This window comes from Oryctolagus cuniculus, chromosome X (assembly GCF_964237555.1).
Source record: "Oryctolagus cuniculus chromosome X, mOryCun1.1, whole genome shotgun sequence".
Lineage (NCBI taxonomy): Eukaryota > Metazoa > Chordata > Mammalia > Lagomorpha > Leporidae > Oryctolagus > Oryctolagus cuniculus.
In genome coordinates, this window is record NC_091453.1 from 13,724,405 (window position 1) to 13,740,567 (window position 16,163).

Sequence of the window (16,163 nt, forward strand, 5' to 3'; positions counted from 1 at the left end):
TGTAGCTCTGTCTTTCAAATAAATAAAATAAATCTTAAAAAAAAAAAAAGAAAAGAAACGGGAAGACTGGTTCGGGACCTCCATGGAGATTTCTCTATTTTTTTCTTTGTTCTTTGTTCACTTTTCTTATTTTGTTTCGGTTTATGTTTGCTGCACAAGGGGAGCAGACAAGAAAATCTTCCTCCCCCACAAAAAGGACTAATTTCTAGAAATACAAGGAAAGGGACGGCCTAACAAGATTAAAAAAAAACAAAACAAAAAAACAAACAAACAAACAAAAAAAACCACTAACTTAAAGACAGTATGTGTCCTACTGCAGTCTGCAGTCAATATGAACAACAGCTAAGGGAATTCATCACCTCTAGACCTACCTTATAAGAAATGCTAAAGGGGGCTGGCTCACTTGGCCAATCCTCTGCCTACGGTGCTAGCACCCCGGGTTCTAGTCCCGGTCGGGGCACCAGATTCTGTCCCGGTTGCCCCTCTTCCAGTTCAGCTCTCTGCTGTGGCCCAGGAGGGCAGTGGAGGATGGCCTGAGTGCTTGGGCCCCTGCACCCATGTGGGAGACCAGGAGGAAGCACCTGGCTCCTGGCTTTGGCACAGCGCCAGCCATGGCAGCCATTTGGGGAGTGAACCAACGGAGGGAAGACCTGTCTCTCTGTCTCTCTGTCTCTCTCTCACCGTCTATAACTCTACCTGTCAAATGAAAAAAAAAAGGCAAAATGAGGATCCTATTTTCACTCATGGCAGAAATGGCCATGTGGGATCCATACACTTTCACACTTGCCATGTTGCAAATAGCCACCATAACTGCCTACTTTGTTACCTCTTCTACTCCTCAAATAGGAAAGAATTAGTGGAGGCTTAATGGGGAGTCATACCTACCAACTTTGCTAAATCATGAGATCCTCTGCTCTCAAGTAAATGGAAGCCAAGAGGAACACGTGGACTTTTCTGATAGCCTACAATTAAAGGCAGTACCTCAACCTTTCCCAAGCTGGTGTGGTGTAATAGAAAATAACCAATATCTTAAAGTCAGAAAAAGATAAATTTCTCTTTTTCTCCCAATGAAAGAAAATAGATTGGGATGTGGGAGTGTTAAAAAGGAACAAGGTCTCTAGGGGACCTGTGGATCAATAATGAAGGTTCTAACATTCTTGTCATCGCTATCACATAACGAGTGGCTACACAGTGTGGGACTGAAAGAGTATTCCATGAGATAATAATGCCTGACAACTTGCTAATTTGTCAAAGCCATGAGCCTACAAATTCAAGAAGCCAGCCAGTAAAGGGAGAGACCTAAATTAATCCACATCAAGTCACAACAAACTAAATAAAAAGTTAATGAAAGCAGCAAGTGAGAAATGATATCTTACCCATGGTATGAAAGCCATTCAAATGAGGTCAAGTTTCTCATCAAAAACAATGCAGGACATGGGGAAGTCACACAAAAATTTTCAAGTGCTGAAGGAAAATAACTGGTGACTGAGAATTCATATTCTATAAAATATCTTTCCAGCAAGAAAATAAAAACTGAGAGACATTCTCAAAAAACAATAAAAGAACTGATTGCCGGAATCCCATATCAGAGTCCCTGTTCGAGTATTAGCTTCCACTTCTGATCCAGCTCCCCACTAATGTGCCTGGAAAGGCAACAGAAGATGGATCAATAGTCAGGACCCTACCAGCCATGTGGGAGCCGAGGGTGGAGTTCCTGGCTCCCAGATTCAACCTGGTCCAGACCTGGAAGAGTGAGCCAGTGGATGGATGGACAAAAAATGCCCCTTCACAGGGAATGTCTCCATCTGAGGGAGAATCCTGCCTGGCGTGGTGATCAAGATGAAGATGCACAGAACCATCATAACCCACCGCGACTACCACCACTACATCCGCAAGTACAACCGCTTCGAGAGGCGCCACATGTGCGTGCACCTATCCCTGTGCTTCAGGGACTTCCAAATCAGAGACATTGCCGTGGTGGGTGAGTGCCGATTGCTGAGCACACAGTGCGCTTCAACGTGCTCAAGGTCACCAAGAACACAGGCACCCAAAAGCAGTTTCAGAAATGTTGAGACCAGATGCCCACCCACTCCCCAAAGTGAAAGAGTCATCTTCCCATTTAAAAAAAAAAAAAAGAAAAAGAAAACCAGTAAATGTAATCTACATATTAACAGGCTAGAGGAGAAACAACACATGATCTTATCAATATAGAAAAGGTTAACTACAAAAATTCCACATTCATTCACGATAAAAAGAAAACTGTAAGAAAAATAACAACCAATGTAAGCTTAGCAAACTTAATAAAGAGCATTTATAAAAAAATCTACAGCCGACAAACAGAACTCTTTGTCCCCAAGATCAGGAATAAGGAAAATTACTACCAGTTTTAATGTTATACATTGCTGGAAGGAATGGCCAGGGAAGGCAAGGCAAGGAAATAAAAGCACACACTTGTGAAAGATATAATTCCCATATCTACAGAGGACATGATGTCCACATAGAAAATCTCAAAAGTGTAATTATTCACACATTGCATGCTTATGTCTAGAAAATGTTTATGCAATCTAAAGAAAATATATTAAAACCAATAAATTAGTTCATCAGGGTTATTGTATTTCAAACAAATAATTTTTCTAAGGACAGCAGCTGTTATAAAACTTTTTATATACATCAAGAAGTGAACAAAAAAAGCCTAAAGGGCAAATTAATATTTAAGGCATTCTCTATACTCTTAAGAAATAAACTCACAATTCATGCTCAGTTTCTGATGTCCATTTTTTCTTATTTTACAGTGCAGGGGGTGAATAACATAAAAAAATCCAATATATTTGAATGCTTAATCCATGTAGAATAAAATAAGCATTCACTGTTACAGTGTTACTTATGGTACCCAGTTAAACTACCTCACTGTCTAAATGGAGTTTAGTTTCTTTTAAGTGGCTCCATTTGTTAACGAGATTCTTTAGATATAATGTAACATATAATAGGTGTATAACATGTGTGTATAACATATAATGTAACATATAACATATGATGTAATTCTTTAGATATCAAAATATTATATATGAAAGCTACTCATGTGTATATTACTTTCACTAGTATTCTATATTTTTCCTATTGTTTAAATGATGTTCATACAAATTCTGTTAATCATATCAAATTTGTCCAAAGTAGGATTCTCATTAAAAACTTACAATAGATAAAGTATCATTTTATTATTTTTTAATTCATATCAACATAAGTAATAGATCAGCAATTATAACATCAATTTGATATTTTACTTATTTTACTTTACATATAGTCTACGTATGTATTTTGTGTATTTTAAGAATATGTATTTTTGCATTTTTGGTTTTTTTCATGTGTGATTCCTTGGGCTTTTGTGCAATTTTGTTACTACTGTAAATCTAATAAGTTATTCATTTATTTACATAGGATTGATGTTTTTAAATACATTATCAATAAACTCTATTTGTTACCATATGGAAGATAAAAATATCAGTGAAGTGAACAAATCTATATCAACTGAGAACTTTAAAAAATAAAGATATATGCTCTCTGGAAAGCCAAGACATAGTGACAAAAACTCTTCTGCATGAAGGATCTCTGTGAGTGAGACTTCAGTGGAAAGAAGGGGCCATCAAAGAAGGAGGTACTTTTCTCTGGAGGAGAGAACTTCCACTTTGATTATGGCCCTGTCTAAATACCAGTGGAATTTGTGGCTTCCATAGCCTTAGCAGCTCATGTCAAGAGTCTCGGGTGATCACTGACATCAAAAATAAGAGTGTTAATTGTTAAATCAACAACAGGAATCACTATGTACTTGCTCCCCATGTTGGACCTCTGTCCTTAGTGAGGTGTACTATGAGAATTAATGGTAAAACTTGTCTTCAAACTGTACTTTATACTTTGTGTGTCTGGGTGCAAACTGTTGAAATCTTAACTTAGTATAGAGTTGGTCTTCTGTATATAAAGATAATTAAAAAAAAATCTTAATGAAGAATGGGATGGGAGAGGGAGTAGGAGGTGGGACGTGAGAGGGGGTGGGAGGGTGGGAATGGGGGAAGAACCACTATATTCCTAAAAGCTATACATAAGAAAGTTGTATTCATTAAATATAGACCTTCTGGAAACAAAAAAAAATTACATGGGAAATAAAGTTTTAGGAATGATTATATAACCCAAGTATTATCCTCCAAATAAATTCTTTATTTACAGTAAAAAAAAAAAAAGTTACATGCTCTATACCCCATGGCAGCTAAAGACTTGATACTAGCAAAAAAAAAAAAAATTACTTACTCAGGAAGGATGATGTATATAACTTTCAACCCATATTCTGTGTCCAGCAAAATTATCCTTCCAAACTGAGAAGGAAATAAGGCACGAACACATAACTGAATCCAAGATAATATGTCATTGGCCAAATCACTTTTTGAATGGCAAATGACTAAAGTAAAATGTTAAATCATATTGTAGATATAAACTATACAATAAGAACACAAAGGAAAGGGTGAATAGAAGGAATTGTAGTGTTATGAGGTTACATATATAGGAAATGATACCAACTCTGTATACCATGAAAAAAGAAAGAAATTAAATACCAATCCCTTGATTAACCACAAAACCTAATGCAAAAATTACATAATACTCCTATTAGAATTACTGCAAAACCAAATATCAAAAATCTTATTATCCACAGTAATACCCACATTTACTTGTTTGTTTTCCTAATAAATTGACCCTCAATAATACAATTTGTCTTTTGTCCATATTTGGTACATGTGTGAAACATTTATGGAATGAATAAAACAATTACATTGAAAGAAACTGAAAACATTTTCATATGCTTGTATTTGAATTTGCTGGTTAAACAAATTCTCCTTCTCCCTCTTTTCCTTCTTCGCCCCTTCCCTCCAGTCCATAGGGTTTCCCTCAATAAACTCTTTCCCTTAAAAAAAAAAAAAAAAAAAAAAAAAAAAAGGAACTGAATAGGAGCAGGTGCTGTGGCATGGCAGGTAAATCCAGTGCTTGCAATTTCAGCATCCCATAATGGGGGTCAGTTCATGTCCTGGCTGTATCCAGCTCCCTGCTAATGCATCTAGGAAAACACCGGAGGATGACCCAAGTACTTTGGCCCCTGCACCCATGTAGGAGACCCAGAAAAAGCTCTTTGGCTCTTGGCTTCCGACCAGCCTAGTTCCTGCCATTGTGGCCATTTGGGGAGTGAACCAATGGATGTTAGAGTCTCTCTCTCTCTCTCTCTCTCTCTCTCTCTCTCTCTCTAACTTTCAAATAAATAAAAATATAATCTTTAAAAAGTGAGAGAATAATGTGTCATCAAAAGCCACAATAATTTGAAATTGAAAAATGAACAAATGCTGGCAAAAAAAAAGATCCACTTTTTTAAAAGACATTTTCCTGAAAAAAATATTGTTGGATATATACTTCATAGAAGAAGCTGACATACTCATCCCTGTATCTTGCCCTGAAAGTGACTAGAAAACATGTGGATGTCACACACAAAACAAATATGAGACTGAAAAGTGGACTACTAGGAACCTCAGGACCCAAATAACATGCTGGAAGTTTTCTCATTTTTAAACATTTTACATTGGTTTTGCTTCATACATCTGACATCTGGAGGTGAAGAATCAGGGAATCCTGAAACACCAAAGAGTATAGACAACAAAATTTGAGGTCAACAAAGCCCACTGTCTTGAGACAAAAACACACAAATACACAAAAACTAGAAAAGACACAAACAGTACAGAGAACATACAGACAATAACTTCTCTACTCTAGCCAAACACCATCCTCCTCCACAGCATCAGAGTTCCAAAGGAGACACTGGATATACTTCACCTCAAGTGCAGTCACCCCAATAGCCCAACTTATTGAGCATGACCATAAAAATTATGATTTGGTTACATCTATGCAATTTAAAATTACAATGAGATACCTTTCTACACCTAAGAGCAGGGTCCAATCAAAACTATGAGCGTACATCAAAAGATTTATGGAAGAATGAAATCAAAAGGTGAGTTTATTTGGGTGCAAAAAATTTGAAACATACACACAGCTTTTATATAATACGCATTTCCACTAATTTAAAAGAAAAGCTTCATATACACAGATTAACATTATCTGTTAATTCCATTCCAATGAACTTTTTGAAATATCCTTGTATTGACCATAACTAGTATTTGCAAGGATATATAAGAACTATGATTCTCATACAATGCTAGGAGAATGGAAAATGGTATAATCACACTGAAAAGCATTTTAACATCTTTTAAATAACTAAAGGTGTATCTATCAGGAGATCCAGCCACCCCATTTCTTCATGCTTATCTAAGAAAAAATTTAATGCATACACTATAGGAAAGAAGGAAGGGCTTTGGTTTATATAGGAAAGATAAATAAAGTTATAAAAGGAAACTTGAGCTCAAGGATGAATATATACATCATTTTCTTCTGATGATTTTGTGTGTGCATTTGTATTCAAGCCTCTATTACTCATTTTAAAGTGTAAAGGTTATTTAAACAATTATTTAAATGTAAATTCAATGAAGATATTAAAGTTTGATATAATAATGAATATATAAAGGAAAATTTGAAGCAATAAATACAAAATATAAAAATACTGAAACTTTGTAATCAGAAAATCCATTTCAAAGGGTCAGTGTTTACTAGATATGTTAAGACATCACATGGGAAACCAGCATCCCAAATCAGAGTGCCTGGTTCAAGTGCTGGTTTTACTTCTGATCCAGTTCTCTGCTAATGTGCATCCTGAGAGGCAGCGGATGATGGTTCAAACACCTGGGCCCTTGCTACCCATGTGCAAGACTGGGATTGAGTTCCAGGTCTTGGCTTTTCTATGGCTCAGCCCTGGCTATATTGAACCAGTAGATGGAATCCCTACCCCCCAAAAAAATTAAAACAGAATTTCAACCAATATCATATATTGTGGTAAATATTGAAAACCTCCCCCTGAAATCAGCAAAGAGCCAATAAGCCACGAACTACCAACAGTTCTAGTCAGCATCTCAGAAAGCTCATAGCCAGGGCAATAAAGCAAGAAAAAAACTTGAAGATTGAAGGGAAGAAATTAAATTACCATTAATCGTAGTTTGCATGTTTATGTTTCCAAATTATATACAAATAACCTATAATATTTTATAATTAAACTGAATTCAGTAAGATTGCAGGATTTGGTATACTCTTTAAACAGTGTTTTTTCTAATCAATTGTTATTATTCATTTATAGATATCATAAGAAAGAGCACTAAAATATACACAACAAGGTTATATTTTTAAGCTTTCCTACATAGTTACAAATAAAATTGTGAGATTTAACTGATTACTGTTGTCATCTTTTGTCTTATTATATCAACAGAGGAAACGGAATATAATAAGCATTACTATCCATTTGACATTTAATTCTACTGGAACAATAAAAAGAGCAACTTCTGTGACAATTTTAATTACGATTTCTAGGTTAATGATCTCATTGACTAATTAGAGGTTAGCTGCTCATAAATGACTCACAGTTAAACTATTTCCTGCTATATCTTATATTATTCTTATTTTACTCCTTTACTTCCTTTCTAAGCTTTCTGTCTCTAGAACTAGCTTCTTATTACATTTTGCATTTTCAAAAGCAAAAGTTATTGGTAACATACCATCATTATGTGATTTTTAAGTATATCTTGTCTTACACAGAAATATTTTGTACACAGTGTAAAATTTTCAAAATAGCTTATATGTATTCCTTTTCAGAAGTAATTACGATTAGCAGTGAAGTGTATATATGATTAGCAGTGAAGTGTATATATAAAAAGATTTAAACATGGACATTTATTTGCATGAATGACATATTTACATAATCATACACACATCTGTCAGTAAATGATAATTCATTTTTTAAAATTAGCAATATATCTTGGAGATATTGTCTGTAAGTATTTTACATCTACCTGAATGGCTGTAAAACTGCATGACATTTATACTTTACACAACATAATTTATGAAAGGATATCTGTTAAAACTTTGTTTTTTTCAAAACTCTATTACCATTTTATACTTGCTTCATAACACAGTATTTTGTTATTTAAATAAACTCGAACAAGGTACTCATATTTAAAATATTAATTTCTCACTTATAATTTATATATTATTTGATATATACTGATAAGATCTGTTACATGATCTATCGTTTCATAATTTAAATTCTATACCCAAATTATACATTGACCTTTTACACATATACACACATATTTATGTATTTACATACAAAAAAATTCTTGTTGCTTGTTGTATCATACATATAGGTATCTGCTTCTAAGAAAATAGAATATTTCCCTATTTTCCCCTAAATGAAAACTAAAATCTCTGAACATGATAAATAATGTGAACCAAAGATGATTCTGAAAGGTAGAAAGAATAAAGGTGACTGACTAGGAACTTCAGAATCAAGGGAACAGCATACTAGTGTTTCCATGTTTTCCTAGGTCTATCTAAGACTTAGAGTAGGAAAATCCAACAACTTGAAAACACAAAATGATGCAGAAAAGTCAAAAACCTGCTATCTGTCGCTCCCCGTCTTTGTGGAGGAACGACACAGGACCCTGCCTAGGCTTCATATCCGAGTCACGGCACCATTATGTCGCTCCCCCTCTTCGTGGAGGAACGACACAGGACCCTGCGCTGTTCTTTTGTCTGCTCGGCCCTCCCCGGGTTTGCTGCTGGTTCTTCCCAGGTTGGCTGCCGTCCCTTCCACCTCCGTGGAAGGGCGGTTCCCCCTGGCCACTTTCCCCACTTCCGCAGGGGAGCGGCACACCGCCGGCCGGCTCTCTCAGGGGCTGCACAGGTGTTCCCCTTGGATGTTCCTGATGCATGTTGTCTCTCTCCTCCTTTATAGTCCTCTTCCACCAATCCCAACTCTGCTACCCACACGCCAAGTACGCTGCTCTCCTCCAATCAGGAGCAGGTCCTACAGTTTATTGGTTGAACTGGAGGCAGCTGTGTAGAAGCTGTTTCCCCCCCTTCTCAGCGCCATATTGTGGGAGAGCAGATGCATAGAATAAGTCTTAATTCCAGTAACTTAGTCTAGTCCGAGTTGCTCCCCACAGATCCCCCTTTCTTTTTATTTTTGGTGTTGATACGCGCCTGTCTTTGGTGCCCCGCGGCACACACTCTGCTCTGCTTGCTAGAGTTGCCCACAGGTGCTTACAAGTCCTATCAATCAGGCAAACCGAATCCGGGTCCTCTCTTAGCCATGTTGTGAGGAGGTTTTTAGGCGCTGATGCATGCCTGTGTTCGGTGCCCTGCAGCGCATGCTCTGCTCTGCTAGAACTGCCGGCAGGTGCTTACAAGCCCTAGCAATCAGGCAAACCGAATCCAAGCCCTCTCATTGCCATATTGTGGGGAGACTTATTGATGTTAATTCGTGCCTGTCTTCGGTGACCTGCGGTGCATAAGCTGCTAGCTGCCCGCAGGTGCTCACCACCTCCCTAATCAGGCAGACCGAATCCAAGCTCTCTCATTGCCATGTTGAGGGGAGGCCTTATTTTTCTCTATTTCTCTATCTCCGGGCATTCCTATTTCTCCCATTTTACTTCTATCTACCAGCATTCCTATTTCTCTCATTTTACTTCTAAACTTCTGTTTCTCCTATCCCTGGGGCTTCCCGGCGCCCGCCCCGAGGCTGCTTCTCGGCGGCTTCCCGGCTCTGAGCCGATTCAGCCCGCGCTTCTCTCATCTGCGCGGCTTCCCGGCACCCGCCCTGCGGCAGGCTCCTGGCTCTGTGCGGCTCGGCTTCGCGCGCACACTCCGCGGTCTCCACGCCCTTCGCGCCCGCACCACGGCCTTCGCGCCAGCCCCGCGTTCCCTATCTATTCACGCCCCATGCTCTCTCTGCACGCGGCGGCTTCCGCGAATCACACAGCGTAGCTCACGTTTCCGCCACTGGCATTCAGTCCAAGTTCCCCGGACTAACCTGGCGAATTCCAACCTGGCGGCCCACGTCTCTGCCTCTGGTTCCAGATTTTCACCTTTTGCTCCCCGGGCTGACTTGAAGAATTCCAAGCTGGCTTACGTCTCCGCCTCGGCCTGCACTCGCGGCTTCATCCTCCCTAACATTTTTCTCTACCCAGTATGTTTCCCTAAGTTTTCTTCCAACAATATTCCTCCCTCATTTCTCCTGGCCTCTCCCCACAGTCCGTATCCAAGTCTAAGTTTCTTATAGGTTTCACTTTCACTTTCAACCTGCAGTCCGTATCTGAGTCTAAGTTTCTTCTTGCTTTCACTTTAAATCCTAACTTCTTTCCCACAGTCCATATCCGAGTCTATGCCTAGGCTTTCAATAGCTTCTTCCGGCACCTTTTCCGTCAGCTTTTCCCTAGGCTCTTTGCTAGTCTCTCTCTCCGGTATTTTCCCACTTCCTCCCGCTTCTTCCCTCCTAAGTTTCCTATCCGAGTCACGGCACCATTATGTCGCTCCCCCTCTTCGTGGAGGAACGGCACTAAACCCTGCCTAGGCTTCATATCCGAGTCACGGCACCATTATGTCGCTCCCCCTCTTCGTGGAGGAACGACATAGGACCCTGCGCTGTTCTTTCGTCTGCTCGGCCCTCCCCGGGTTTGCTGCTGGTTCTTCCCAGGTTGGCTGCCGTCCCTTCCACCTCCGTGGAAGGGCGGTTCCCCCTGGCCACTTTCCCCACTTCCGCAGGGGAGCGGCACACCGCCGGCCGGCTCTCTCAGGGGCTGCACAGGTGTTTCCCCTTAGATGTTCCTGGTGCATGTTGTCTCTCTCCTCCTTTATAGTCCTCTTCCACCAATCCCAACTCTGCTACCCACACGCCGAGTACGCTGCTCTCCTCCAATCAGGAGCAGGTCCTACAATTTATTGGTTGAACTGGAGGCAGCTGTGTAGAAGCTGTTTCCCCCCCCTTCTCAGCACCATATTGTGGGAGAGCAGATGCATAGAATAAGTCTTAATTCCAGTAACTTAGTCTAGTCCGGGTTGCTCCCCACACTATCTCTAAACTAGGAATGAAGAAGGGCACTGACATAAAAGACAGAAAACTTGTAGTCCATAATTGCTCTATACCAGACAAACACTATCCTCATCCATACCAGCGGAAGCCCCGTAGTGAAACTAGACTACCACCAAGGGGTGATCCCCAAACTGTTCCTCCCCATGGTATCTACTTTTTCCATGGACTGGGCACCCCTAAAGAAAAAGAGGACTATGACTAGATTGTACTTACACAACAGATATCAGTGAGATACTACCACACATCTATTTGAAACCTACAATGAAGAATTACAAATGCTGGCAAGGATATAGAGCAACTGAGACTGCTGACAGGATGTAAAACTTTACAATCACCTTACAAAACCCCTTGATGTACTGGGGCTGGCATTGTGGCACAGCAGGTTAGGCTGCCATTCTTGGAAGCTCTGCTTCGGATCCAGTTCCCTACTGATGTGCCTAAGAGTACTTGGGCCCCTGCCACCCACGTGAGAGACCCAGATGGAGTTCCCAGCTTGGCCCAGATCCCACCATTGAAGCCTTCTGTGGAGTGAAACAGCAGACGGACGCTTTCTCTTTTGCTCTCTCTTTCTCTCCCTCACTCTGTAATTGCCTTCCAAAATAATATTTTTAAAAAAACTCTTTGCTGTATTTTGATGGAACCTAAAGGTACTCTTATCATGTTATCTAGCTGTATCATGCATTCAAGCTCATCCAAGAGAATAAAAATATAGGTCCACATGAAAATGCATACAATTATGTACACACTACTCAAAAAGAGGAAATTCTAGGTAGAAACAGGAGGGTGAAATACAAAGTTGTACAAGGAAACTAGAGTGGGGAGACAGATATGTACATCATGTTGCTTCTAGTGAAGTTTCCACAAGGCCACATATCTATGTTAAAACTCATACTGCTCAAGATAAAACTGCAAAATTTACGTAGCATCAGTTATGTTTCAATGAAGCTGCTACAAAATTGGAAATATGTGTTTAAAAGAATATCTAGGTGCCGGTGCTGTGGCGTAGTGGGTAAAGCCATCACCTGCACTGCTGGCATCCCATGTGGGTGCTGGTTCAAGTCCCGGCTGCTCCTCTTCCAATCTAGTTCTCTGTTATGGCTTGTGAAAGCAGTGGAAGATGGCCCATGTCCTTGAACCCTGCACCCGCATAGGAGACCCAGAAGATGTTCCTGGATCCTGGTTTCAAATTGGCACAGCTCCAGCCACTGAGGAGTGAACCAGCAGATGGAGGACCGACCTCTCTCTCTGCCTCTCTTTCTCTGTGTAACTCTTTCAAATAACATGTAAAAATGTAAAAAAAAAAAAGGTTAATGTGAGTACTCGATGAGTACTTTTAGAAAAAAAAGAATATTTATAGCAACAGATGCACAATAGTAAATCCTGAAATTTGTGATAAGAAAATCCATCTCAAAATATCAAACCACTACTAGAAATGCAACAAGAAAATTAAGGTCTATGAGTGATATAAAATTAAAAGAAAAATAAAAAAGGAAGGAAGAAGGAGGTTGGGACCAAGGGAGGGAGGAAAGGTAGGGTGGGAAGTATCATTATGTTTTTAAAACTATATATATGAGGGGCTGGTGCTGTGGCATAGCAGGTAAAGCTGCCGCCTGCAGTGTCGGCATCCCATCTGGGCTCCAGTTTCGAATCCCGGCTACGCCACTTCCTATCCAGCTCTCTACTATGACCTGGGAAAGCAGCAGAAGATGGCTCAAGTCCTTGAGCCCCTGCACCCACGTGGGAGACTGAAAGAAGCTCCTGGCCCCTGGCTTTGGATCAGCGCAGCTCAGCCGTTGTGGCCAACTAGGGAGTGAACCAGTGGATGGAAGACCTCTAAAACCCTCTCTCTTCCTCTCCTCTCTCTGTGTAACTCTGACTTTCAAATAAATAAATAAATCTTAAAAAAATACTGTATGTATGAAATTTGCTGTTTATATAAACAAAAATTTTTAAATAATAAATTTAAAAAGCCAGGTGAACCAAAGTATGTGTCATGCACTTTATTACATATGAAATGGAGGAACATATAAACAATAAGCTTCTAAAAACAGGAATACAAAGAGAGCAATGAAAATTTAAAGCATTTTTTTAATTTGGAGAAGAGTTACATAAACCCCTGGAAGTCAGAAGAGGATGAAGAGAGGAGGGAGAGAAAAGAGGAGGCTGGGAGAGGAGCAGGAGGGGGTGGATGAGGAAAATGAGGAAAAGGTAGATGGAGAGGAGGGAGGAGGGAGAAAGGAGAGGAGGAGGAGGGGAACAACAGGATGAAAGAGGGGGAAGCAGAGAAGGAGGAAGGAGAGGAGGAGGAGGAAGAGAATTTCCAAAATAGCACATCATATCATATCCTGGTATCACATAACATTATTTTTTAAATAATTTTATACTAAGAACTTTGATATTATACAAAAAGAAAAAATTTCACTGCAAACACAGTGTAACAACAACAAAACCTAGAGAACCTCAATTGTCCCGTATCTTATAAATAAATAAATAAATTCCTAAAAATGGATCCCATGTGCTTGCACCTAAAGCCATGAAGTTTTTCAAGGCATAGGAGAAATAATAGCAGATTTGCCCAACCCTTTCCTCATAATGAAACCAGGAAAAACACACCCTGAAAACTGTGAGAAACCCATAAAGTTTACATCAAAATAAAGAAAATAACAGATCTCTGGCTCACCCAGCCCTGACACCCTCCCCTATGCCCCAAATGCAATCTATGTTTGACAAACAGATTCAAAGTTACTCGAGTTATATTTTATGATCTCTAAGAATATATAATATTATATATATATATAATATATATAATATATATATATTATATAATATATGTATATATTATAATGGTGCAAAATATTGGTATCAAACACCCATAACTAAGTAAAGTGCAAAATCATGTCACCACCATAAGAAACAACCAAAGTTACCATCCAATCATACAGAAAAAAAAAAGTCAAAATAAAAACAAAAACTACAGCAAAACCTCTAATGGTAAAATATTTTAAATCTCATGAAGATCATGTATTGGAATTAAAAAGTAAATTTCAGCTGGCACCGTGGCTCACTTGGCTAATCCTCTGCCTGTAGCGGTGGCACCTCGGGTTCTAGTCACGGTCAGGGTGCCAGTTCTGTCCCGGTTGCTTCTCTTCCAGTCCAGCTCTCTGCTGTGGCCCAGGAAGGTAGTGGAGGATGGCCCAAGTGCTTGGGCCCTGCACCCCATGGGACACCAGGAGGAAGCACCTGGCTCCTGGCTTCGGATCAGCGCGGCACGCCAGCGGTAGCAGCCATTTGGGGGGTGAACCAACAGAAAAGGAAGACCTTTCTCTCTGTCTCTCTCACTGTCTAACTCTGCCTGTCAAAAAAAAAAAAAAAGTAAATTTCACAAGATTGGATTCCACAAAGTGAACTATTAATACATTTTTCTACAAACAACAATCATTATCTTTTAATACACATCATAAGAAATGACACAAAACTGCACTACAAGGTCGTATTTTCCAACTTTTTCATATACTAAGCAAGTAAAACTTGAGTCTTAACTCTTTTTTTTGAGATTTATTTTTTACTTGAGAGTCAGAGTTACACAGAGAGAGGAGAGGCAGAGAGAGAGGTCTTCCATCCGATGGTTCACTCCCCAATTGGCCGCAACAGCCGGAACTGCACCAATCCGAAACCAGGAACAGGAGCTTCTTCTGGGTCTCCCATGCAGGTGCAGGGGCCCAAGGACCTGGGCCATCTTCTACTGCTATCCCAGGCCACAGCAGAAAGCTGGAAGGGAAGTGGAACAGCTGGGACTAGAACCAACGCCCATATGGGATGCCGGCACAGCAGGCCAGGGCGTTAACCCACTGCACCAAAGCGCTGGCCTGGAGTCTTAACTCTTGTTATTGTTGTTTTTTCTATCATGGTAGCAGAGATCCCAAAATCTAAGAGAAACTTTTATATACACTTGAAATTTAATTCTAGCAGAAAATTTCAAGATGATTCTTTGTACCATTTAACTAATGGCCCCTTGGTTAATAATCTTACTAATTAGGAGTTTAATTTCACAATTCAGTAAATCTCCAAAGCTTTGTCTAACTTCTTATTTAATTGTGAACTATTTTAACTTAAAAAACTAAACTACAAATGTTTTTAAAAATTTAGAAATATGTTATTACTGTCTTTTTTTAGTCTATATTTTATTATATTTGGCATATGTAAAGTTTAAAAGTTTCAAAAATACTGGAATGCTTACAGTAATTACAATTAACTGTTAATTAGATACATAAACAGTTGCGAACATATAAATATATTTATAAGAATAATATATTGGGGATGATGCTGTGGCATAGCTCATAAAGCTTCTGCTTGCAGTGCTGGCATCCCACATGGGTACTGTCCATTTGAACTTATTTTTTTTTGATAGGCAGAGTGGACAGTGAGAGAGAGAGAGACAGAGAGAAAGGTCTTCCTTTGCCGTTGGTTCACCCTCCAATGGCCGCCATGGCCGGCGCGCTGTGGCCGGTGCACCACGCTGATCCAAAGCCAGGAGCCAGGTGCTTCTCCTAGTCTCCCATGTGGGTACAAAGCCCAAGGACCTGGGCCATCCTCCACTGCCTTCCCGGGCCACAGCAGAGAGCTGGACTGGAAGAGGAGTGATCGGGACAGAATCCAGCGCCCCAGCCAAACTAGAACCCAGTGTGCTGGTGCCGCAGGCAGAGGATTAGCTTAGTGAGCCGTGGCGCTGGCCTTAACTTATTTTTGTACATCCTTTTACTGATGGTATTAGTTTCACTTTTAAGTACACTATCATTTAGAAGCTGGCACCATGGCGCAGTAGGTAATCCTCTGCCTGCAGCGCCAGCATCCTATATGGGCGCCAGTTCTAGTTCCAGCTACTCCTCTTCCAATCCAGCTCTCTGCTGTGGCCTGGGAAAGCAGTAGAAGATGGCTCAAGTCCTTGGGCCCCTACACCTATATGAGAGACCGGGAGGAAGCACTTGGCTCCTGGCTTCGGATTGGCACAGCTCCGGCTGCTGCGGCCATTTGAGGGTGAACCAACGGATGGAAGACATTTCTCTGTGTTTCTCCCTCTCACTGTAACTCAAACTCTCAAATAAAT

At 40.1% G+C, this 16,163-nt stretch overlaps 1 pseudogene; it reads left to right on the forward strand.

Moving 5' to 3' along the window:
- Positions 1–1,839: 1,839 nt before the first annotated feature.
- Positions 1,840–16,163, forward strand: part of LOC100350780 (fas apoptotic inhibitory molecule 1 pseudogene) — a 68,605-nt pseudogene continuing 54,281 nt past the window's right edge.